At 41.5% G+C, this 23,674-nt stretch overlaps 1 protein-coding gene across 5 annotated transcripts in view; it reads right to left on the reverse strand.

The window, feature by feature from the left end:
- HHIP (hedgehog interacting protein) overlaps positions 1 to 23,674 on the reverse strand; it is a 103,352-nt gene that overhangs the window by 63,472 nt on the left and 16,206 nt on the right. The gene's annotated exons all lie outside the window — the stretch shown is intronic.

The following is a 23,674-nucleotide window of genomic DNA, read 5'->3' on the forward strand; positions in this document are numbered from 1 at the left end:
GGCTCCTGGCTTCAGCCTGACCCAGCCCCGGCCATTGCAGCCATTTGGGAAGTGAACCAGCAGATGGAAGATCTCTCTCTTTCTCTTTCTCTTTCTCTTTCTCTTTCTCTTTCTCTGTCTCTGTCTCTGTCTCTGTCTCTGTTTCTCTCTCTCTCTCTCTCTCGTATCTCTGTAGCTCTGCCTTTGAAACACATAAATAAATCTTAAAAAAAAGAATGAAGACTAGTTATTTATCTAGTTATTTATCCCGAGGACTGAGATTAAGAAAATATTTATTTCTATTCAGTTTGATTCAATTTCTATATTTCAAAAAGAAAACAAAAAATTAGATTGCCTATCAATAGCCTAAGGAAATTAGTTGGGCTTCTAAATTATTAAACAAGAATGTCAAATGCTATGAGCTGACAATGGAGCTTGATTCTACAAGTTACTCTTGAATGTGGACCAGATTCTAAAACCAAGACTTATTCTTGTGTCCAAGGTTTTGTGTCTCTTTCTGCTGAAAGCTATTTATTTCTTCCTCTCTCAATCCAAAGATCCTCAATGTTTCTATCCTCCAAAATCTACATTTGAGGAAAGAGCTAAAATTTATTCTCACTAAATCAAAATACCAATAAGGGTAAGAGTCAACTTTCTCAGGGATACTTGTATTTTAACAGAAATTAAGTTACCAAAAAGTTGGCTGATGATATTTAAAACATATATGGCATACATCTCTATCTTTGTAAACACAATTTAACTTTTTCTTAATGTCTTAGTGTCAGTCTTAGAGATCATGTTATACTGAAACTAATGGAGAGCAGCAGTAATGCTGCTGTTTTGTTTCTCCTCCCAGAGCTGCCTGTTAAGAAATTCATGAAGGGGCCAGTGTTGTGGCTCTGTGGATTAAGCTGTTATGGGCTACTGGTTTGAGTTCCAGCTGTTCCACTTCCAATCCAGCTTCTTGCTATTGCTCCTGGAAAAGCAGCGGAAGATGGCCCAAGTAGTTGGCCCCTGAACCCTTGTGAGAGACCTAGATGAAGCTCCTGGCTCCTGGCTTGAGCCCAGCCCCGCCCTGGCCATTGCAGCCATTTGGGGAATGAACCAGTGCCTGGAAGGTCTCTCTTTCTCTCTTTCCCTCTCTCTCGGTAACTCTGCCTTTCAAATAAATAAGTAAATCTTTAAAAAAGAAAGAAAGAAAGAAAGAAAGAAAGAAAGAAAGAAAGAAAGAAAGAAAGAAAGAAAGAAAGAAAGAAAGAAATTCCTTAAGAAGTAAAGCAACCCTGTCTCTTTGTTTTTAAAGAAAATCTACTTTTCACATCAGTTTTAAGTTCATAGGAAAATTAAGCAGAAATATCCGGGAAACAGAGATTTCCCATATATCGAAGTCCCCTGCAATTCTCTTTTATTACTTAGCTATTTGGAATGTTTTGGAAGGAATAAATCTAGCCTAGAGTGAGTGTACTGGCATAACATGATGCCATGTAAACCTTCGTTTTGTTCTCCTGGAGAAACATTGCTTCCTTTGGCTGAGAACACCTGAACAGCTGGTAGGTATTGTCATCCTGAAACGAATCTGTTAGTTGTGCTGTCCAGCTTTCTGCGTGTTAGGAAGTAGGTTCTGCCTTGCCATGCTGCTGTTTCCTACCCTGCTGTCAGATTCTACGTCATAACTCTTTATCCTGTGTACTTCTAGCCTGCTGTTCATTATCAATGAGATGCATGCATTCTGCGAAAACTAGCAGCAAAGCATCAAGCTTATTTAAAAATGAGGATTCTTTTTTTTTTTTTTTTTTTTTTTTTTGACAGGCAGAGTGGACAGTGAGAGAGAGAGAGAGACAGAGAGAAAGGTCTTCCTTTTTGCCGTTGGTTCACCCTCCAATGGCAGCCGCGGCTGGCACATCCCGCTGATCCAAAGCCAGGAGCCAGGTGCTTCTCCTGGTCTCCTATGCGGGTGCAGGGCCCAAGGACTTGGGCCATCCTCCACTGCACTCCCAGGCCATAGCAGAGAGCTGGCCTGGAAGAGGGGCAACCGGGACAGAATCCGGCACCCCGAGCGGGACTAGAACCCGGTGTGCCGAAGCCGCAAGGTGGAGGATTAGCCTAGTGAGCCACAGCGCCGGCAAAATGAGGATTCTTGTTGCCAATAAGTCAGCATCAGTGCAGCTCTGTGTGGCCGGCCAACCTCAGATGATATTGTCCCTCCTGACTTCAGTCTCTTCAGTTGCAAAATGAAAGGTTTTGGTTCAGTGATTCCAAAAGTCTCTCCCACTTCCAAAAGTTTTATGATTTTATAACTAACACACATGCCACTTAGTGACAGCTATTTTCTTTGAAGCTTAGAAGCCATTTTTCTTCAATTTTGCTTTCCCAACAATGTCCCCAAAAGTTGATGTTGAAATTTGATTATTAGATAAAAGAGATGAGAGCGCATGACCCTGTGACACACAGCGTCACAATTTCTCCTAGGTAATTTGGAAACTCAGGAAGTTTTGAAAAGCAAAAGCTTTTTTTCCAAGTTTAGTCAAAATGTATTTACTTGCAAAAATAGACCTGAACTGCTATGAAGCAATTTATATTTATTTATTCAACTTAGCTTGAAAATTCAGATTTTTTTGTAGACACATTAATATATTTGATTATGAGGTGCTATTTCAGATCTCATTATAGTTGCCAGGTAACAGATATAAATCCTATTGACAAAAAATACATGACAGTCCCTGAATTCAGGAACTGATCTAGTCTCACAGAAATCGTGCAAAGGATAAAGGATGAAATGATCTGCTCCACATCTGACCCAGCTCCCTGCCAATGTGTCCAGAAAAGCAGAGCCAGATGGCCCAAGGACCCTGTCACTCACTTGGGAGACCCAGATCGAGTTCCTGGCTCCTGGTTTTAGCCTGGCCCAGCCTTGGATTTGTGGAGAGATCTCTGTCTGTCTGTCACTCTGCATTTCAATTAAACATATAAATTTTTAAAAATAAAAATATGTATTCATTTTAAAAAGGGGGTGATGGCAAGCCTGATACAGCTGTCAAAAGGACATGAACACTATAATAGTTGATATTTTACATCTATGGATAAATGGGAAGTAATATTATTTTCATGATACATCACAAATAAATTTTCATAATTGGCAATTTTCACCAAGCATCTTTTAAGTCATTAGTTAATCAAAATATTTAGCTCATGAGAAGTTTCCATTCCTTGTTAAGGATAAATGGAAATTTTATGCATGTTAATATTTGCAAGCAATATTGTGAACAATGAGATGTCCTCATACCTCAGAAATGAACAAGTAACAGGGAGACATTTGAACATGCTTAGAAAATAATCCAAGGACACAGGTCCAAAAGCCCTCAATCTTTCCTCATTCATTATCATTTCTAACACTAGAAATCTCTACCAGGATGTTTATAATTAATCATAATAAATCAACAAATAAAGAGGATATCTGGAATTTCTTCACATCCTCTGGTTCAATTACAAGAAGTCCAATAACCATTTGTTTAATGAATGAATCCATCAATTAATGATTGGCAAGCCTACAACCATGCCCCCTACATGGAGCTGAGCCTCACTACTTTTGCAGATCTACAAAGCACAGGGAAAACATTTAGTCTATTCCTACACATTTAGTAAAACCTTCAGAAAACATATTTCTCTAAACTGAATTTCACAACTCTGTCAGCTTTCTGATCAAATAGAAAGTAGCTTATAACTGTCTTCTGGTAACAGTCTCCTGGCTGGATCCCACCTGGTGCTTCCATGGGTAAAAAGTCAGTTTCACAGAAAAACCTCTTCCCATGATTTGAAAAATCAAGTTGCAGAATGACCAGTAGGACAAGAGACCAAAGAGGTGAAATGAAGCAGCAGGGTCAAGTACTTTCAACTCTCTGCAAGAGCAAGTTAAACACTGCTTTTAAAATGGATTGAATGGGACCAGCACTGTGGCATAGCAGGTAATGCCGCTGCCTGCAGTGCTGGCATCCCATATGGGCTCTGGTTCGAATCCTGGCTGCTCCACTTCCTATCCAACTTTCTGTTATGGCCTGGGAAAGCAGTAGAAGATGTTCCAAGCCCTTGGGCCCGTGACCCTGCATGGAGACAGGGAAGAAGCTCCTGGCTCCTGGCTTTGGATGGGCTCAGCTCTGGCCATTGCAGCCAATTGGGGAGTGAACCAGAGGATGGAAGACCTCTCTCTCTCTCTCTCTCTCTCTCTGCCTCTGTGTGTGTGTGTGTGTGTAATTCTGACTTTCAAATAAAATAAATAAATCTTTTAAAAAAATAAATAGATAGATGTAACAGACAAAGGAATAATACACTCTGAGGAAAATAAGGAAATTATTTTTGTAAGGCACAGTTAAGTGCATAGGCATGTTTTTAGGCCAAAGGGACTAAAGGAAATTCTCTCTCTCTCTCTCTCTTTTTTTTTTTTTTTGTTAGACAGTGAGGGAGAGAGAGACAGAGAGAGAAATGTCTTCCTTTCTGTTGGTTCACCCCCCAAATTGCTGCTGTGGCTGGCGCACTGTGCTGATCCAAAGCCAGGAGCCAGGTGCTTCTTCCTGGTCTCCCATGCGGCTGCAGGGCCCAAGGACCTGGGCCATCCTCCACTGCCCTCCCAGGTCACAGCAGAGAGCTGGACTGGAAGAGGAGCAACCGGGACAGAATCCGGCTTCCTGACCAGGACTAGAACCCAGGGTGCCAGTGCTGCGGGCAGGGGATTAGCCAAGTGAGTCGCAGCACCGGCCAAAAGGAAATTCTATCATATACTTACATAATGATTCCTATTTAAAACTCAGACATAGAAGACATCAATTAGTTGTATTTTCCACTAAAATGAAATTAACCTTTTTTTTGAGTGTTTATTGAATGTAGTTAGCTCTAATTTCAAGAACATGTTTAAGTGTGACAAAGGCTATTGATGAGAAAAAATGACTAACTTCAAGGTTTTTCCTAACTGTTAGGGATAAAAGCACACACATTCTTGGGTAGTCAGGAATCATGCTTTTTCAAGCTTTCTCTTCATTTAAGTGAATAAACATGAACAGATTTTTAATGTGCATATGAAACACCTAGTAAAGACATATTAATGGACTCATGGGAATATTCAGAAACATCTTACATATTTCAAAGGGTAAAGAAATAATGACAATATTACACTTTAAGTAGTCTACAGCACATTAATCACACTATTATTATGACTAAAGACAAATTAAAACATGTCATCCAAGTACTTGTTTACCAAAGTTAATTAAATTGCACATAATGGAGCTCAACATCATTGGAATGAAAATGTGAACATTAGAGCCATAGGGTACAAAATACTCCAAAATTATATGTTACAAAAATACAAAACCTTATCATTAGATGTTTCATATTCCCATTTAAGCACTTTGGAGGCAACTCCCTATATACTTTGGTTATTCTTGCAGGTTTGGCTGCAAACTCTACAGTGACTCACTACTAATAAATATGATTAATGGATGGAAATTAAATAGAAATTTTACAAAAGCCTTTCAAAATAAGGAGAAGAGCAAGGTTGTGTAGACATGTTTCTTATAAGGCTTCAGCTACCCATTGTCTGGGGAGATGAGCCCTTTTTTTTTTTTTCAACTTTAGAAGTTCTGAAGTTCAGTCTTTTGGATCCTGTTTTTTCTGGTGATTCAATAATAATGCTTTGTGGTGCTTAAGTTACTGGCACATCCAATGTGAGTGAGTCTACAAGTTTTAAGCAAGAAGACGGATAAAAATAAGTAAAAAATGGGTACTATGAGGATATCAAGAAAACATCACTTAATTGGGTAGACTATACCAACTGAAAGCATTAGTTGAAACCCTTTCCATCTCTTGAACTGCCCTAGAATGTCAAAGAAAAGCCTGATAATGAGAAATGTGTAGAGAAAGAAAGGCAGGAGTGAATACTGAGCATGTGGGACCTGACTCCAACTAATGAATGTCTGTTGTTTAGGCTACCCTGCATCTACTCCCTCTTGCTCTGGTCACAAAACCCCAGTTTTAACCTGGGGAGTCAGTGGCCCCTAACTCACTCACTGCCTATACTTTGGACGCTGTCCCTGGCTCCAGGGAAGGGCAGGTGATGGAGGTCTGGCCAATGATGGGAGCACATGCACTTAGAAGCCCAGAGTGGCCCAGGGTATGAGCAGGGCTAAGTCTGGAGTCTGAGTTCTGAGATCTCTGTTGGTACCCATAAGACAAAGCAGTTAAGCTGGTGGGATGCATGCCCAGGGCTGCTGCAGTCTGTGCCACAGAGAGAAAGCCTATGCAAGAATGAAGCCAACACAAGGAAGGGAAAGCAAAGGCAGGAGCTGTTTTGCTTTTGGATTACACCTGCCTGAACTGAAGTTTTGCTTTTCCTACAGCCTTCTCCCCTTGCACTCATGTTTCCAGCTGGTTTAAATTCAATTCTTGAGCTGCTTTGCCCTGTAGACAAGGAAAGCTCCCAAATCCTGCACAAGGGGAAACGTAGTAGTCACAGCAGCTAAGGTGACATTTGCCTTAAGAAGTCAACTGGTTACGTATGGGACTGATACATCCCCGCGGGAGAGAGGGGTGCTAGTGGAGGACATAACAGTTCTTGCTATCTAGCACAGAAATTCATAATCCCTAGTTAAGTAGATGCCAAATGCTTTATAATTGCACACTCACCCTCTGTGGCCTCAGTTGACATGTCCAGCCTGCCCACACCCTTTCAGAACCATTTCCGCTGTAAGGCTCAGCCATCCTCAGAGGGATGAGGCTACCTTTTTTTCCCCCTGATGTCTCCCACACTTGGTTTATACTTTGATTATAGCATGTTTTCGGGGCATTTATAATTTTTCTGCTTCTTCCAGGGGCCCTCAAAAAATTCACAGAAAAGTGTATTAGGGAACAAAAAAACAACTATGCACGGATTTCAGACTTTTTTGCATCCAAATAAAGTTAGCTTTTAGTTACATTTCTTCCAGAAACTTTTCAAAGCACCCTTGTAGTTCGTCTCCCACATTTAGTTTTTTACATGTCTGTTGGATTTTTTGTCCCCTATCAAATTCTCCTCTTCTGGGACTGGCATTTTTTTTTAAGATTTATTTTATTTATTTTGAAAGTCACAGTTACAGAGAGAGAGAGAGACAGATAGACAAAGAGAGAGAGAGAGAGATTTTCCATCTGCTGGTTCACTCCCCAAATGGCCGCAATGGCTAAGGCTGGGCCAGATCAAAGCCAGGAGCCAAAAGCTTCTTCTAGGTCTCCCGTGTGGATGGAGGGGCCCAAGTACTTAGGCCATTTTCCACTGCTTTTCCCAGGCCATTAGCAGGGAGCTGGATCAGAAGTGAAGCAGCTAGGGACTTGAACTGGAGTGCATATGGGATGCCAGCACTGCAGGCAGAGGCTTTACCTGCTGAGCCACAACTCTGCCTCCAGTGGCAGGCATTTGACTTATCTAGGGATATCTGCCTCCCATATTGGAGTGTCTGGATTCAAGACCCCAATACACTCCAGATTCTGGCTTCCTGCTAATGTGCACCCTGGGAGGCAGTAGGTAATGGCCCAAATATTTGGATCCCTGCCACCCATGTAGGAGACCTGGACTGAGTTCCTGGCTCCTGACTTCCATGTGAATGGGAGCCTGGCCCAGTCTGACTTTTGTAGGCATTTAGGGAGTGAATCAGCAGATGGGAGCTCTGCTTATCTTTCTTTTTCCCTCTCTCTGCCCCTCAAGTAAATTTTGTTTTCTTTTTCTGGTCGGAGCACTCTTCTTGTGGGGAACTATCTTCCCCATTCTACATCCTGTGTTGTGGGTTGGGCTCTAGAGGCAGTGCTAGAGATGGGCTCTGTTCAGTGCATATCACATTTTACAAATGTGTCTTTTGATCGAGGTTTAATAGAAGCTGAATTGCAAGTCTCTAGACAACAATAATGTGGACCATGCTATAATGGTTTAACACCATTGAGATGCCTTCCTGTGAGATTTTTGACAAACCCAGAGCAAACGTAAGCTCACAAACAAACAAAAACACTTAGCCATCGCAAGCAGGAGTGTACATGATGACAAACAAATGGTTTTGGCAGGATTACAATAAGCAAGCAGCCTAAGAACTGGATATCAGTGCCATGATGCATCATCAATTTTATGTTGTTGTTTCCAAATTTGTTTCAAAATTCCGAAATTGTCATTTTCTCAAGTAAAATCTTCCTAGGGTCATCAAAGAACATCTCTACATTATGCTTTACTATTATTTTCCCTCCTTTGTATTTTATAGTCTAAAAAATTATGTCCCAATATTTGCAAACTAATGTAGCCAAATAAGGGTGTTTTTTTCATCCAAATGATCCAAAGATAAACTGTCAGGGCAGCATTCTGTGATGAGTTATTTGGGAGCTCCTGACAGTTTACTCCCAGCATTAATGTCACCAATTTAATATTTTCCCCATCAGGGAAAGTTTGCTCTCAGATTGTTGACAACTCTTTCACCATTGGGTTTCTCCTGGGTGGCATTTAAGCTATATTTAAAACTTCCATCTTGTTTACATATACTCTTGAGCCAGAACCTTTGGTTTATAGGAAAGAATTTGCTGATTTCTTTCCTTCCCTGCTGAAAAATTACTGAAGTTACATTAATCGCTTCTGCGACTGCTTATTGTTGATCTCCTCAAAAGGACTGATATCAGATGGAAAGCTTAGCCTGCCTGCCTTTGCTTATGCTACAATATGAAATATAAACCAAAGAGATTATAGAAATGTTCTACGTTTGGACTATGCATTCATATATCTAGACATTGACTGATTAAATATCAGGTGTATAGGGGTGGGTGTTGTGGCACAGCAGGTTAATCTGCCTCTTTGGATACCTATATCCCATATTGGAGCCCCTGCTACTCTGACTCTGATCCAGCTCCCTCCTAAAGTACATGCTGGGAGGCAGCAGATGATGGTTCAAGTATCTGAGTCCCTGCCACCCACGCGGGAGACATGGACGGAGTTCTAGGCTTCTGGCTTTAGTCTGGCCCAGCTCTTGCTGTCATAGCATTTGGGGAGTGATCCTGTAGATGAAAGATCTCTTTCTGTCACTATGTCTTTCAAATAAATAGAAATAATAACAAACATTAAAAACTAGGTATGTAATTTTTAATCTTTAGTAACATTTCACTCAAATAGAGTTTATACATATATTAAACATATAATACACTTATTAGAAAATAAAACTGAACCATGAAATACTTTTCTTTGGAAATTAATTAGTAATATTGGCCCATTCAATGTCAGCAAAAATGAATGGGAAAAGAAAAAAAACTGGATATTCATGGGCATTCATTCATAGAAAACTACTTATTTATATAAGTAATGCCCTAATTATTAACAGAATTAATGATGCCTTTATATTTTATATTCTTTAAAAGAGAAACACAAACACATGCTCAATATTTCCTAATATTTTAGGCCTAATATATCCAAATTAGGGTAATTTTTCATCCAAAACTGAATTTAATTTAAATTCCTATGTTTGCTAATAATTGGACATTATTCCCAAATAGTACTTTTCTTACTATGGAGACAACAAAAATAATGGGCAAGATTTGTCTTAAATAACTAAATATTTTGAGAAAAAATAAATGCATTATGGCATGATATCTTCATTCATCTCTAATGGTTCTTATAAATTTTCAAGTACCACAATAAATTCACATTAGCAAAACTAGATGGGCTCCATTTTCTCCAGTGTTTTCCAAATGTCACCCAAGGCAGTCGTAATTTAATTATGATCTTTTTTCAATTCATTCTATTTCAATTCATTAAATGTTTGGTATGTAAATTAAAATGTAGAAATGCCACTTCATCTGGAAGTTAAACGATGGATGAATATGTGGTTAACACTGTCTTTTGGATATGGGAGAGGTCTCTCCTTCATAAGAAATTCAACAATGCAACTAACTGCCTCCAGAAATTTAGAATTAGAAAAGCAAAGGTTAGATAAAGTTAAAGGTCATTCCCCTAGAGGCAAAATGGAGCCAGCTCCCTACCAAGTTTCTAGCAGACCTGCTTCCCTAGGGCACACATAAAAGTAATTTACTGACAACTCACCTTACCAGGGGTCATCTGGGGCCTCAAGTTTTTTTTGGAATTCACTTTTAAGAAGCATGATTAAGTGGGGACAACTATTGGCCCTAAAGTATTTATGCTGAGAACAAATGTCTGTTAGAATTAAATTCTTTGTGTGTGGTGGTTTCAGACTTAAAAAGATGTGTGCCCTGATGAAAAGCACATATATTCTATTCACCAAATTAAATCTTAGAATGAATATTGGTTAATTGATTTATTAGGTTTAAAAAAAAATACTCCAGAAACCCAAAAAGACAACAAAGCCTAATAAAAAGGAGAATGCATTCCACAAGTAAGTGAGATCTTTTTCGATCCTTTCTAGTCTAGTTTTTTTTCCTCACACTGGAGGAAAAATGCATTCACATTATTTCAGAGAAAAATGAAGATGCCATTTAAACCAAGCCAAGAAAGTTGACTTTATAAAACAGTTTTTGCAAGTAAAGCTATTTCCTGATTAAAACAAATCTCTTGCTTTCAGTTTTTTTTTTTAACACTTTGACATGAAATAGTTGGCTTCATATTAAGTGGAGATGGCTTTTGCATATTAAAAAAATTGCTAAAAGTTAAAATATGTGTGCATTGGACAAAATTAAAACAGATTATTTGACACTGTGTGTGGGATCCAGCTCTAATCTATACAGTGAATGGAAATGAAGCCGGTACTTTGAATTGCACAGCACACATCTCAGTAATAGCAGGGGATGAGGCATACAATTTCAAGGAACACCCACAATGAAAATTATTCTTTCCAAACCGAGAATTGTTTTGGAATAAGTTAGGTTAATTGGCACCAGGGGATTTCTCTCAAGGAAACACAGAGCACTGAAGTCCTTACATGTGCAAGCAAAATGATCAAGCATTGCTCTCTTTCCCTTTACCATTTTTCACATCTAATTTATTCTGTCCACAACCAAACTCATTCCTGTCAATTCAGAGGCAGGTAGAAGACAAGACAGTCCTTGGCCACATCAATGGATAGCCTGAAAGATGGATTTGTTGGATGAGGTTATTTGTTCAAAAGCCAACAACAAAGAAGAAATCCACAAAGGATATTTGGGAACATTCTACTTTTGAGAGTGAACTATGGGTACTTTCGAAGTAGGATTGTTATCATTTAAATAGCCCTGACAATACTATTTCCTTATCTTCCTTTTTAGAGCTCTAAATTTGTATATTCCATTATCATCTTAACCCACTCTGACTTCAGGATACCTGGATTTTGACCTCCTAAATGTTAAATCCAAGTAGAATTATCCTCTGAAAAAGTAATCCTTTGACCACCTTTCCTTTTCCCTATATAAACGTGCATTTCCCTTGGAGGAACACATGTGTGTATATCATTCAAACAGTCTTTAGTTATGGTTACCATTTTCATGAATTAACATTTACAGTGGGCTCAAAGTGAATGCTCTTCTGTGCATTACCACAATTGATATTTTCCTGTAATTTACAACTTTCACAGGAACTCATTAAATAGCCTATGTTGTTCATGTACTGAGTTTCAAAATTTGCACTTTAAAGCTATGGTAAATAGGAGATAGAAATTTGGGAAAGCACCACATGTAAAAATGCTTACGATTAATAAGAAACAGTTCTAAATATTCCTCACTGAACATGGAAAGTGACAAATCTCTCGGAACTACTGACCTCTTGTTTTATAGGTGAGAACACAGAGGTTCATGTGGTGAAATGCTTGGCTTATCGGCACAAAGCACACCCAAAGCAGAGGTGCTATGTGAAGTCAGCATTGACTATTTCTGCTTCAGCCTTGCCCTTCACAGTCTGCTCTCAGTACGGCTGCTGTTGACCGTTTGAAAAGTCTGAGGTGGCCACTGGCTTAATGGTTAAGTTGCTGGTCAAGAGGACTGCACCCCACATCCGAGTGCTTGGATTCAAAAACCAGTCCCAGCTCTTGACGCCAGCTTCTGCAGTCCCTGGAAGACAGGACTGATGGTACCAGGAATTGGGTTCTTCCACCCACATGGAGACTTGGATGGTGTTCCAGGCTCTTGGCTTCGGCCTGACCCAATTCTGACTTTTGCAGGCATTTGAGGAGTGAACGCAAGGGAGTTCCCTCTCTATTTCTCTCTTTCTGCCTCTCAAATACATACATTAATTAAAAAAATAAAAACTTTGTCAGACCATGTGACTGTTCTGCTGAAAATCCCCGACACTTCCCACGGTCTCACTCAGAGCACAGCCGCCTGCCTCACACTGCCGCTCTGCCTGCCATCTCGGCCCTTGCTCTCCTTCCCTCAGCACCAGAGTGGCCCTGCCCAGCACACCTTGCACCTTCCATTGAGAAGTCACCTTCACAAGTGCACCTTCCCCTTGCAACCTGTAGCTGAAAAATCACTGCCTTCTTATTCTTGCAAATTCAAGACTTCATCTTGCCGCTGACTGAATCCTGAAGTCACACTGCACGCCGAGTTACTGTAGCTTTGAAAGGAGCTGGAGCAATGACGATCCTAAAGAAAGCTGAGCACACCTATTTGTCAGTCCCCTGAGATCCAGGGGGCTCTCCGCCTGTGGGGAATGCAGACTGGGTTTCTATAGCATCACAAAGAGAAAAAGATCAGGATAGGGCAAAGAAAGCTCCACACTCCACGAACGTGGGCAAGCATGGAAAGTCATTGCATGCCCGAATCATGCTCACCTCCTCTCTTGACCATAATTCTCTTGGGAGTGCTGGGAGCCTGCATGACTTTCCATTTGTACAGAATTTTAGAGCCAATGGAGATCTAAGGCATCACTTGGCCTAGGCCCCTGGCTTCAAAGATGAGGACATGCAGATTCCAGAAGGTGCACTAGATTGTTCCAAGTCACAGAGACACTCGGTGGCCAAACTGGTGCCCCGGTCAATGCAGTGGATGAGTGCCACAGACAGGCAGTGATGCGCCCCTTGATGGCCACAAGATATTACAGGAATGTGACCGAATAGGGATTGAAGGTGTGGACAACTGGTGCTGTCAAGAGAAGTTTCACTTTGGTTATCCCTAATAATGAACTCCTCCTAAGGAAAGCTGTCCACCCAGTCAGCTGAAGAAGAGTTTCATTTTTGGATTTGTTTATTTGCTGTTTGTTCTTAAGTTTTCTATGCATGAATGGTTAATCAAAGCCAAAATCTTAAAACAACAAAACCCTCTTTGGCTAAGGAGACATTGTCGATAGGTTGTAATTAAGAAGTGGATGCCAGTAAGGAACTCTGCCAACTGTTGGGTAAAGCACTTGGGTGGCGCTAGCCCCAAGCCTGCAGGTCACAGAGTCCTAACCGCGATCAGCCCCCGGGGGATATACGCAGAAACCGTGGGTGTAAACACGTTATTAACATCAGGGGGGACCCCACATCTCCCAAATCCCTGGAGATTTAAACAGCCCCTTTAATGGTAACAAGGAAAACCCCTGACTGGGAAAGAGTGAGCACCGTGGTCTCGGGCAGTAATGGATAACTTATGACAGATGTTTGGTGACCTGTGTGTGCAGGGCAGTCGGCTCGAGTTCTGCTTTACTTTTCCTCAACAGGTGTGCTCACAGCCATCCACAATGATGCTGGCATGGTGGGGGCCTCATCAGCCGAGCTCTCACAGAAAGCCTCAGAATTGAATGGGAATTCGATTTGGTTATCTTTTTAGCCTCTTTAGAGCAGGGCTTGCCTACTCTTCTTTTGAACCTCAAGCATCGTCCATTCATACTGTCTGCACCATTTATTTATGGAATGCTGAGGAGTTTCAAACTGTTGGGTAAGGGTTCTTGCGGAACAGATGTGTTTTCTCTCTCTAGAAATAGCCTGGGGACAGATGTCATTTCACTGAAGTTTGTGATCCATTTGGCTCAGAGGTGCTTTAGGATAAGAGGTAGGTTTACTATCAGCTTCTTAGAATTTTTTTAAACGTAAATAACTGAACTGTCCTTAAAGAGAATATCAGAATATTAGATATGTAAGTATTTGAAGAGAATATCCTTAAGAATTTTGTGGGCATACACGATGTGAACATTCTTTTTCACAAGATTTTATTTTTGTGTTAGCTGCTAGCTCCTGGATTCCTTTCTATAGTCAAGTAATTCCAACTGCTAGCAATAACAGAATTAGTTTAGAGCAAAATCACTTTTGTTCTCTTTTTATGTTCTTGCCCTGATGCATATAGGTGTGAGAGTAATTAGCACATATTTTAAATAAATTACTATTTTCAGTGATTTCAAGTTGAGGCCTGCACAATATTTAAGTGGATGAATTTAAAATTAAACTGTGTATGGTTCGCTCAGAAAGTTACTAGATAAAAGGATTCAAATCTTACCTTCCTTTTTATGGTAATTCCTGAGCCTTTGTGACCACAGGGGTGTTACACAGTCATGCTGAGATGGACATTTACATGATTTAGGAAATAAACAGTTCTCAAATTTTTCTCCTGATAACACAACAGTAAGGTCTCAATAAATGGCATCTTATTTTTTCAAAGCATATTTTGACTGAAAAGTTCAAAAGATGCTTTTAATTTCTAGCCTACAATCCAATTTGGATCATTTTGATATGATAGTTTCAACACAATCCCAGACTTTAAAATAACTGGATTTCCTAGATATATGTTAATAGAACTAATACTACCAACAAATACATTAAAATGTAATATAGTGGTTAATGTATTTTGTGTATATGTTTATGGCATGAATGTATTTATTTTATAGATGTAAAGATGAAAGATGTCTGTTAAGAGCAATATGCTGTATTTAAAAATTCCAAAGTTGGTTAGAGGAGATTCTCTATAAAACGCTGGGTTAGTGTGATAGGAGAGGGCCTACTGTATCTGAGCTCTCAGAGGCAGGAGTTGAGGCAATTCCATTTCCGTTCTCGCACCTGATCTTCGCACATTTCATTGCTAAGCAAACTGATATGTGCTGCCACTGTTTAACCTCAAAGACTTCTTTTTAAAGTTCTTTCCTTTTGACTTCATGGTACGTTTTACTGATCGGCTTTTTAAAAGATAACCTGTTGAGTAATGCACTCTCTGTAATATGACGTTACGTATTCCCTTTATAGCAATTTCCCCAACTGCCCCCTTCCCACTCCTGCCATCTAAATCTGTGCTTTGAGCAATGGTTGCTGGTGGGCAGAAATATGTGCCTTCTTAGTTTTCAGTCCCAGTATATTTCCTTTGCAAATCCTACAATTTATTAACTCTATGGCAGATTGACACAAACCACGTTCCAAAATAAACACACAAAAAGACCTACATTACTATAATATCCAGGTTGAGAATAACTACTAGAAAAGCAAGGGAATTCTGGTGAGAGGTTGCTGCCACGCTCACGGGCCAGCTGCTTTGCGCTTAATCATCATTAGACACGTGCTCTGAGAGGCTCAGAACTGGGGCTACTGTACAACGAGGTGATGCTACGAAAATGTAGGTGATGTTTTCCTCTTATGATACATTTAAAGAAAAAACACGTATTGTAGGTTTATCTTTTGGAGGTAAAGAAAACTCCCCTACACGCACCAATCTAACTTTGTATCCACAGGACTGCCACATAGCTTTGGTGCAACTACTAAAATCATCACAAATTTTCTGGAAGTTATCAAACACCAGATAAATAAATAAATAAATAAATACCAGGGAGTGGAGTTAACAGTGGTCACTAAGTTTGTGAGTTATGCCAGGGGCTGGGCAAATTTTCCTCTCCTGTCTCCTTTGAGTGTTAGCGTGAGAGATGATGGTAACAGATAAGGTTTACAAAGCACTTTACATTTGTGTGAGATCAGGGACAAATCTTTTATTATCTCCATTTAGCAGATGATGGAACTAAACCCAGAGAGGTTAAATGAGTTGTCCAGGACCAACCAGCCCATGGTGCAGATGCGGCAAGCAGCACCAGGGCTGTGTGCTTGCTTCCAGCAGCTGGTCCCCCTGCCTCTGCACTAAGCATGCTCACACCTACCATCCCCACTCACTGTTTATTGACCTTGTTCACAGCCTTTCCTCTCAGGCAGTGCTGCCCTTCAAAGGTGACTGACAGCGCAGCATCACACAATCTGCATTTGTAGTCTGGCTCTGGTACTTGCTAGCAGTGACATCTCGGGCAGTTCCCTTAATTTCTGGACCTCGGTCTCTTTATCTGTGAGATGGGATGGTAATAACTACCTCACAGGGTTACTGTAGGGATTACAGAGGTAGTTTGTGCAATGACTTTGCAAAGTAAGTGCTTAAAAAATGGTAACTATGATTAATAGAAAGAAGACCATCGTATCATTGCTAGCAACATGGCTTATCGGGTTGGGTTGTATACCTGACATTTGCTAAGAAGGTTCTCAGTACACACACATGGGGAGTGGGGAGGAAGGGGGCGGGGGAAGAGACTACAAGAAAAGCTACTGAATATCTTTAAGAGGGAGCATCACACTATCCTCCACCATTTAGAGAGCTTTGTGGTGCCCCATAACTTTCTCCATGAGGCCAACACAGCTACTAAAGAGCCATGCCAGCTGCGGTCATGGTGGTCTTTGCTTCTTATAATCGGAGATAGGCTGAAGTAGAGAGAGGTGCTTTCTAAAGATGCCTGAGACTTCTCCTAGGGTCCAGATTTCTTGTTTTTCTACTTGTTCTATGAAATGATTACCATATGATCTCTTAGATTTATAGCCTCTATTTCCTTTGCCCTTCAAGTCTTAAGCAAATATAAACACACGAATGTAAGAACTTTCCTCACCTCATCCCTGACTTATGGGACCTAAAATGTAAGAGAAGGCTGGCTTTTCTCCGCTCAACAGGAGACAATGCACATGTGGGCCATTTCGTTTCTGCTTTAGTAAAAAACAGGATGAAAATAATCTATAAAGTGGTCTAAACTGGCCTAAATCATATATATATGTGTGTGTATATATATATATATATTTATATATACAAACTTCTATTTTTAAAAAGTTTTAACATTAGAATAGCAAATTCAAAAATAATGAAAGTGCACTGGAAGACAGAACTAATTTAATGAAGCAAAAAATTATACTGAGATCATTTCCCATGATCTGTTGAGTGTCCCTTATCTGAAAGACTTGAAACCAGTAGTGTTTCAGATCTCAGATTTTTTTTGCATTTTGGAATTTTTGCATATATATGATGAGATATCTTGGGGGAGGGGACCCCAGCCTAAAAATGAAATTTATTTATGTTTCATATATACCTTACATACATAGTATAAAGGTAATGTTATATTTTCAATAATTTTATCCAAGAAGCAAAGTTACTTGATGCGAAATTTCCAACTTGTAGCATCACACTGGTAAACAAAAAGTTTTGGATTTTGGAGCATTTGGCATTTCAGATATTCAGATTAAGATGCTCAACCTGGGGCCGGTGCTGTGGCTCAGCGGGTTAACTCCCTGGCCTGCAGTACTGGCATCCCATATGGGCACCAGTTCTAGTCCCGGTTGCTCCACTTCCCATCCAGCTCTCTGCTATGACCTGGGAAAGCAGTAGAAGATGGCCCTAGCCCTTGGGTCCCTGCACCCACGTGGGAGACCAGGAAGAAGCACCTGGCTCCTGACTTTGGTTCGGCGCAGCTCTGGCCATTGTGGCCAACTGGGGAGTGAACCAGCGGATGGAAGACTTCTCTCTCTCTCTGCCCCTCCTCTCTGTGTAACTCAGACTTTCAAATAAAGTAATAAATAAATCTTTAAAAAAAAAGATGCTCAACCTGTACTAAGGGATTTTTTTCTTATGGCATTCATAGTAGGTAAAATGAGATGATGGTTTTCACAGGGCAGAGACCATTTTGATGTAAAACATCAGCCATACTTCATAATATAAAGACAGGTTCGAAGTCATGTCATTACTACCCTGATATTAAAAAAAATCATCACTATAAAAATTTTTACTTACAAACCTACATTTTGTTTACATTTTAACTGGACAGTTTGGAACTGGTATTTTAAATGACAGAAAAAGAAGTGCATTTAAGTTTTTAAAAAGAATTCTATCACTTTTTTAATAAATTTATTTGATGTTTACTTGAACCACTACAATCACTCTCTTTTAGATGATGTTCAATAACTTCAAAGCAGTAATCTGGGGGACAGCATTGTGTTGTAGCAGTAAAGCAACTACCTGTGAAACCAACATCCCATACAGGCACTTGTTTGAGTCCTGGCTGCTCCGCTTCCTGATAATGTGCCTGGGAAAGCAATGGAAGTTGATCCAAGTGCTTAGGCCCTGGCACCCATGTGGGAGACCTGGATGAAGCTCCTGGATGACTTCAGACCAGTCCAGCTCCAACCATTGTGGCCACTTGAGGAGTGAACCAATGGATGAATGACCTGTCTTTCCCTTTCTCTGTCTCTAAAACTCTGCCTTTCAAATGAGTAAATAAATGTTAAAAAAAAAAAAGAGCAATAATTAGTAAGTCAGAAACTTTTAAAATGTCATGCAGTACACAAAAACATTTCAAAATGGTATTTTTCTACTGTACTATTTGTAGTTTATTCATTTATTTTTTTATTTGTTTGAAAGGCAGAAGGACAGGAAAAAAAAAAAAAAAGAGAAAGAGATCCATCTTCCATTTACTGGTTCACTACTCAAATGCCTGCAACAGCCAGGGCTGAGCCAGAATGAAGGCAGGAGCTGGGAACTCCATCTGGGTCTCCCACGAGGGTGGTAGGTACCCGAGTACCAGAGCCATCATCTGCTGTCTCCCAGTGTGCACATTAGCAGAAAGGTGGATGGGAGGCAGAGGAGGTGGGACTTGAACCGGCATTATGATAATGGGATATGGGCATTCCAAGCAGCAGCTCAACCCACAGTGTCACAGTGCCTGCCCCTATTGTAATTATTTTAAAAATATAATGCATGGCAGGCATTTGGCCTAGTGGTTAAGACTTTGGGTAGGACATCCATGTCCCACATTGGAGTACCTGAGTTCAATACCTGACTCTGGCTTTTGATTCCAGTTTCCTGCTAATGCAGACCCTGAGAGGCAATGATGTTGGGTCAAGTAATTGGGTTCCTGCACCCAATGTAGAAAACACAGATTGAATTCTGAGCTCCTGCCTTTGACCTTGGCTCAACCTGGCCATAGCAGGTATTTGGAGAATGAACCAGTGAATGGGAAATCTGTCTGACTCTCCCTCTTTGTCTCTCAAATTTGGAAATGACAAGAAGAAATACAACATGCTGCTTTCTTTCATCTGCACATGTGCTTTCTTCTAACTTAAGGCAAACCTAAATGTCGCGTTCTGACAATTTTCCTGTGGAAGCATTTGGCTACATCACCTGAGCATCACAATATGTATATGCATGCTACATTTCCAGTTTTACTTCTGAAAAGTCAGTGGCTTCTCAAGTCTCTGACAACATTTAAAGACATAGAACGGCAATCCCAGTGGGCTAATGAGCACTTGGATTTCAGTAGACTTTTGATGCTCATAATTATGTGTGTGATTTACAAGCACGGGGAATCAGAGACTGCCCGGTGGGGGCTGCCCTGGAGGACCCTGTGGCCTCTCCCACATGCTCCTGTGACCCCGGGCAACGATGGCTGTCTTTTTTTTTTTTTTTTTTTTTTTTTTTTTGACAGACAGAATGGATAGTGAGAGAGAGAGAGAGAGAGAGAGAGAAAGGTCTTCCCTTTGCCGTTGGTTCACCCTCCAATGGCCGCCACGGCTGGGGCCATCCTCCACTGTCTTCCCGGGCCACAGCAGAGAGCTGCCCTGGAAGAGGGGCAACTGGGAAAGAATCTGGCGCCCCGACCGGGACTAGAACCCGGTGTGCCAGCGCCGCTAGGTGGAGGATTAGCCTATTGAGCCACGGCGCCGGCCAGATGGCTGTCTTTCAAAAGCGCTGCCTCAATGGATTTAGTCACCTGGACAATCAGCAACTTTCAGCCTCATGTCCTTTCCTCCCCTGGTAGCAGAACTGCTTCCAAAAGCATCTTTTGAAGTAAGGATCCAGGCAGACAGAGAGGGACAGGAGGCCAGTGACACTTGCTTGGTTGATGGACCAGTCTTTCAGCTTTGCCTGCTGCATGCTGTAAGCCGAAGGCTGTGGAGGCTTCGAGCTTCTCTGTCCTCTGGCTGCACAGGAAAACCAAGTGGTCAAGAACAATGCTTGAGAGTCTCCTGGAGGGGCTGCCTGTAGGTGACAGGTGCAGGCTTGCCCTCTTGGCACACATGCAAAGCTAAGGCCGACCTTTGGATCACTGGTAGTCAGAGGCACCTGGTGGAATTACAAGCAAGTACCTTCTAGTGTTCTTGGTATTTTGCACTAGGGTTTAAAGATGTAGTGGCAAACTACATATTTTAGAAACAGGAACAGCCGGTGCTGCGGCTCACTTGGCTAATCCTCCACCTGTGGCGCCAGCACCCTGGGTTCTAGTCCCGGTTGGGGCGCCAGATTCTGTCCCGGTCACTCCTCTTCCAGTCCAGCTCTCTGCTGTGGCCTTGGAAGGCAGTGGAGGATGGCCCAAGTGCTTGGACCCTGCACCCGCATGGGAGACCAGGAGGAAGCACCTGGCTCCTGGCTTCAGATCGGCGCAGTGCGCCGGCCGTAGTGGCCATTTGGAGGGTACGCCAACGGAAGGAAGACCTTTCTCTCTGTCTCTCTCTGTCTAACTCTGCCTGTCAAAAAAAAAAAAAAAAAGGAACAATAATAATTTTGCCAACTATCAGAGCACCAGATTCCAAAATCAAACAAAAAGGGGGGGGGGGGGACAAGCAAAGCCATTTCCCAATTAGAATTAGTTATTGAGATTTTAAAATAACATTTTTGAAACTTTCTATCAGGTGTCTCACATGCTGCCCGGGTTATCCCCTACCCTCACTCAAATCAGACAAATACCTATGTGTAAGTCAAATCAACAACAAAGGGTACAGTGGGTCGAGACCTGTGCTCTCAGTGTCCACGGCAGGAACAGGACTTGGGTGTAGACTGAGAGAACGACTCCCATTCTTTGTATAAGTGACCCAGAGGTTTGGCTCAATCTATAGCAGTAGTTTTCAAATTGGCTACATGATAAAATTACCTGGGGAACCTTTAAAAGCATGCCTACGCCAGGTCCTAAGCCCAGATATTTTGATCTAATTTGGTATGAGAATATTTAAAATATGCCAAGTGATTATGAACTTCAGAACCACTGGTCAGTCTGTCATTCCCAAGAACTGCAAGGGATGAAGCTGGCTGTAACCCTTGCAGAAGCTCTGACTCAGAATCCAGATACAGGCATAACTGCAGGATCTCAAGTCACCCAGGACTTAAGAGAAACATTCACCCTGGAGATAATATAGTTTTTATAATTTTCCCCTTTTACATTAAACGGTAGCAACAACAACAGTGTATGCACACACACACAAAGTGAAGATTTTGAAGTCTACTCACCAGCCTGACCTTTGGGCCGCTCTTCGGTGTCAGTACTAATGATTATCTTACTCAGTGCACTATCATCAAAGATCTATCAAATCACTGCATGTTTTTAAAATATATTTCTGCTTTCTTCTTCTTCTTCTTTGACAGGGAGAGTGGACAGGGAGAGAGAGAGACAGAGAGAAAGGTCTTCCTTTGCCATTGGTTCACCCTCCAGTGGCCGCCATGGCCGGCACGCTGCGGCCGGCGCACCACGCTGATCTGATGGCAGGAGCCAGGTGCTTCTCCTGGTCTCCCATGGGGTGCAGGGCCCAAGCACTTGGGCCATCCTCCACTGCACTCCTGGGCCACAGCAGAGAGCTGGCCTGGAAGAGAGGCAACTGGGACTAGAACCCGTGTGCCAGTGCTGCAAGGCGGAGGATTAGCCTATTGAGCCGTGGCGCCGGCTCTTTCTTCTTTAATTTCAACTTTACAACTAGAAATATCCTCTAGCAAGAAGAAGTCAGTTCTTGGGGCTGCACTGAGGCAAAGTAAGCTAAGCTCCTGCCTGCAGCACTGGCTCCCATATGGGCACTGGTTCATGCCCGACTGCTCTTTTGATCCAGCTCCCTGCTTATGGGCTGGGAAAGTGCTTTGACCCCTGCACCTGTATGGGAGATCCAGCAGTGCCTGGATCAAACCAGCTCTGGCAGTTGCGGTCATTTGGGGAGTGAACCAGCAGATGGAAGACCTTTTTCTTTATCTATTCCTCTGTCTATAACTCTGCCTCTAAAATAAATAAATAAATCTTAAAAAAAAAAGTCTTGAGCTTGTGCTTCTGCATGTTTGCAGATAAACTTTGTTCTGTGAAGAGTACAAATTAAGCCTTACAAAAATAAGACATCACTTTTTTTTTTTTTTAACTTCAGTCAGGACCCACTTAGGAAAGCACTGACCAAGTTCTGTAGTGGCTGGCTGTTTGCCGATGGCATCCCTGGGGAGCAGTCCTAACCATGAAGGCTGGTCGAAGTTGAAAGAGACCCCCCATGCTAGCTAGCTCCTTGCCACATTGTCAGCCTTTACCATGGTCAGAAATCACAGCCAGTTCTTAACTGACGATTAGCAGAAAAGGAATCCAGGTTCCCTGGTGCTATGGCCAGCACCAGCTTTCAAAAACCCTTATAATCAGGAATTCCTCTTTATGTCTGATTTAATTTGCTCCTACTTCATTAATTATTATCATGGGCAGGTGGGGTTCCACTGTGGTTTGTATCATTTCCATTTCACACATGTGGAGGTTGGGGTCAGTTATGTATTATTAATTCTGTGATCTGAGTATGGCAATCAGTACTTTGGTCTGTTAAACAGTTTTACGCTATTAGTATTTTAAAGCAAAGACAAGAAGTGACAGGGACGGTGATTTATGAAAATTGTTATTTGCACCATTTATGTAAAATGATCGGTGACAAACACAGAATTTTGCCCTGAACACATTAACTATTCCTCTATCAAAGAAACCAAAAAGAAAAAAAAAAAAAAAAAAAAAAAAAGACTGCAAAATAACTGTGTAAAAGGTTTTCATCTCCTGACTCTCTGAGGGGCATATCGCCGAAGTCAACCATCTCAATTCCCAAGCCCCTTGTGAATGTGCTGGCAACTACTTCCTGAAGCCAACAGCAGCCTCTTCCAACACATCCGCCCCTGGAGTTCCATGCAGACTGAGAAAAGGCCACCTGCTGCATCACACGCTTGATTAGTCCCTCAAAGCACTCCAATATCCCAGTGACAGAATCTCATCTGATTGACATCGCTAGTGGCCAAACACCAAGGGGATGTGCTATTGCGTTTTAAGATATATCCTATCAGTTCTCTAGAATAATGGCGTTGGATGCTTATGTTAAGTCCCAGAAGCCCTAGAACTCTTCTGGGGAGGAGGGCCGTATCCTGCAAGTTTGCTCATGAGTTTGGCCAAGTTCTGCACTGATGTGAGAGGCCCACAAAGCACTGCAGCACCACCACACTGCTACACCCTGGCATGCGACACTTCATTGCATGACGAAATGTCTGCCTGTCAGAACGGTGTCCCAAGGAATGGGTGTCAATTGCAACGGAGGCCTTGAAGTAACCCTGATTTAAATGGCATTTTTTGCCCTAATTTAAGAGGCAATGAAACTGAAGTAGAAAAAAGAAATGCAGTTGTTTGCTTCTTACAGCAAATTTTCCCACTACACGGATCCCTTTTTACATCTAGATTTCATCACACATCTTTTTTTTTTTT

This window comes from Oryctolagus cuniculus, chromosome 8 (assembly GCF_051225735.1).
Source record: "Oryctolagus cuniculus isolate XC-2025 breed Fujian yellow rabbit chromosome 8, ASM5122573v1, whole genome shotgun sequence".
In the NCBI taxonomy this organism is placed as follows: Eukaryota; Metazoa; Chordata; class Mammalia; order Lagomorpha; family Leporidae; genus Oryctolagus; species Oryctolagus cuniculus.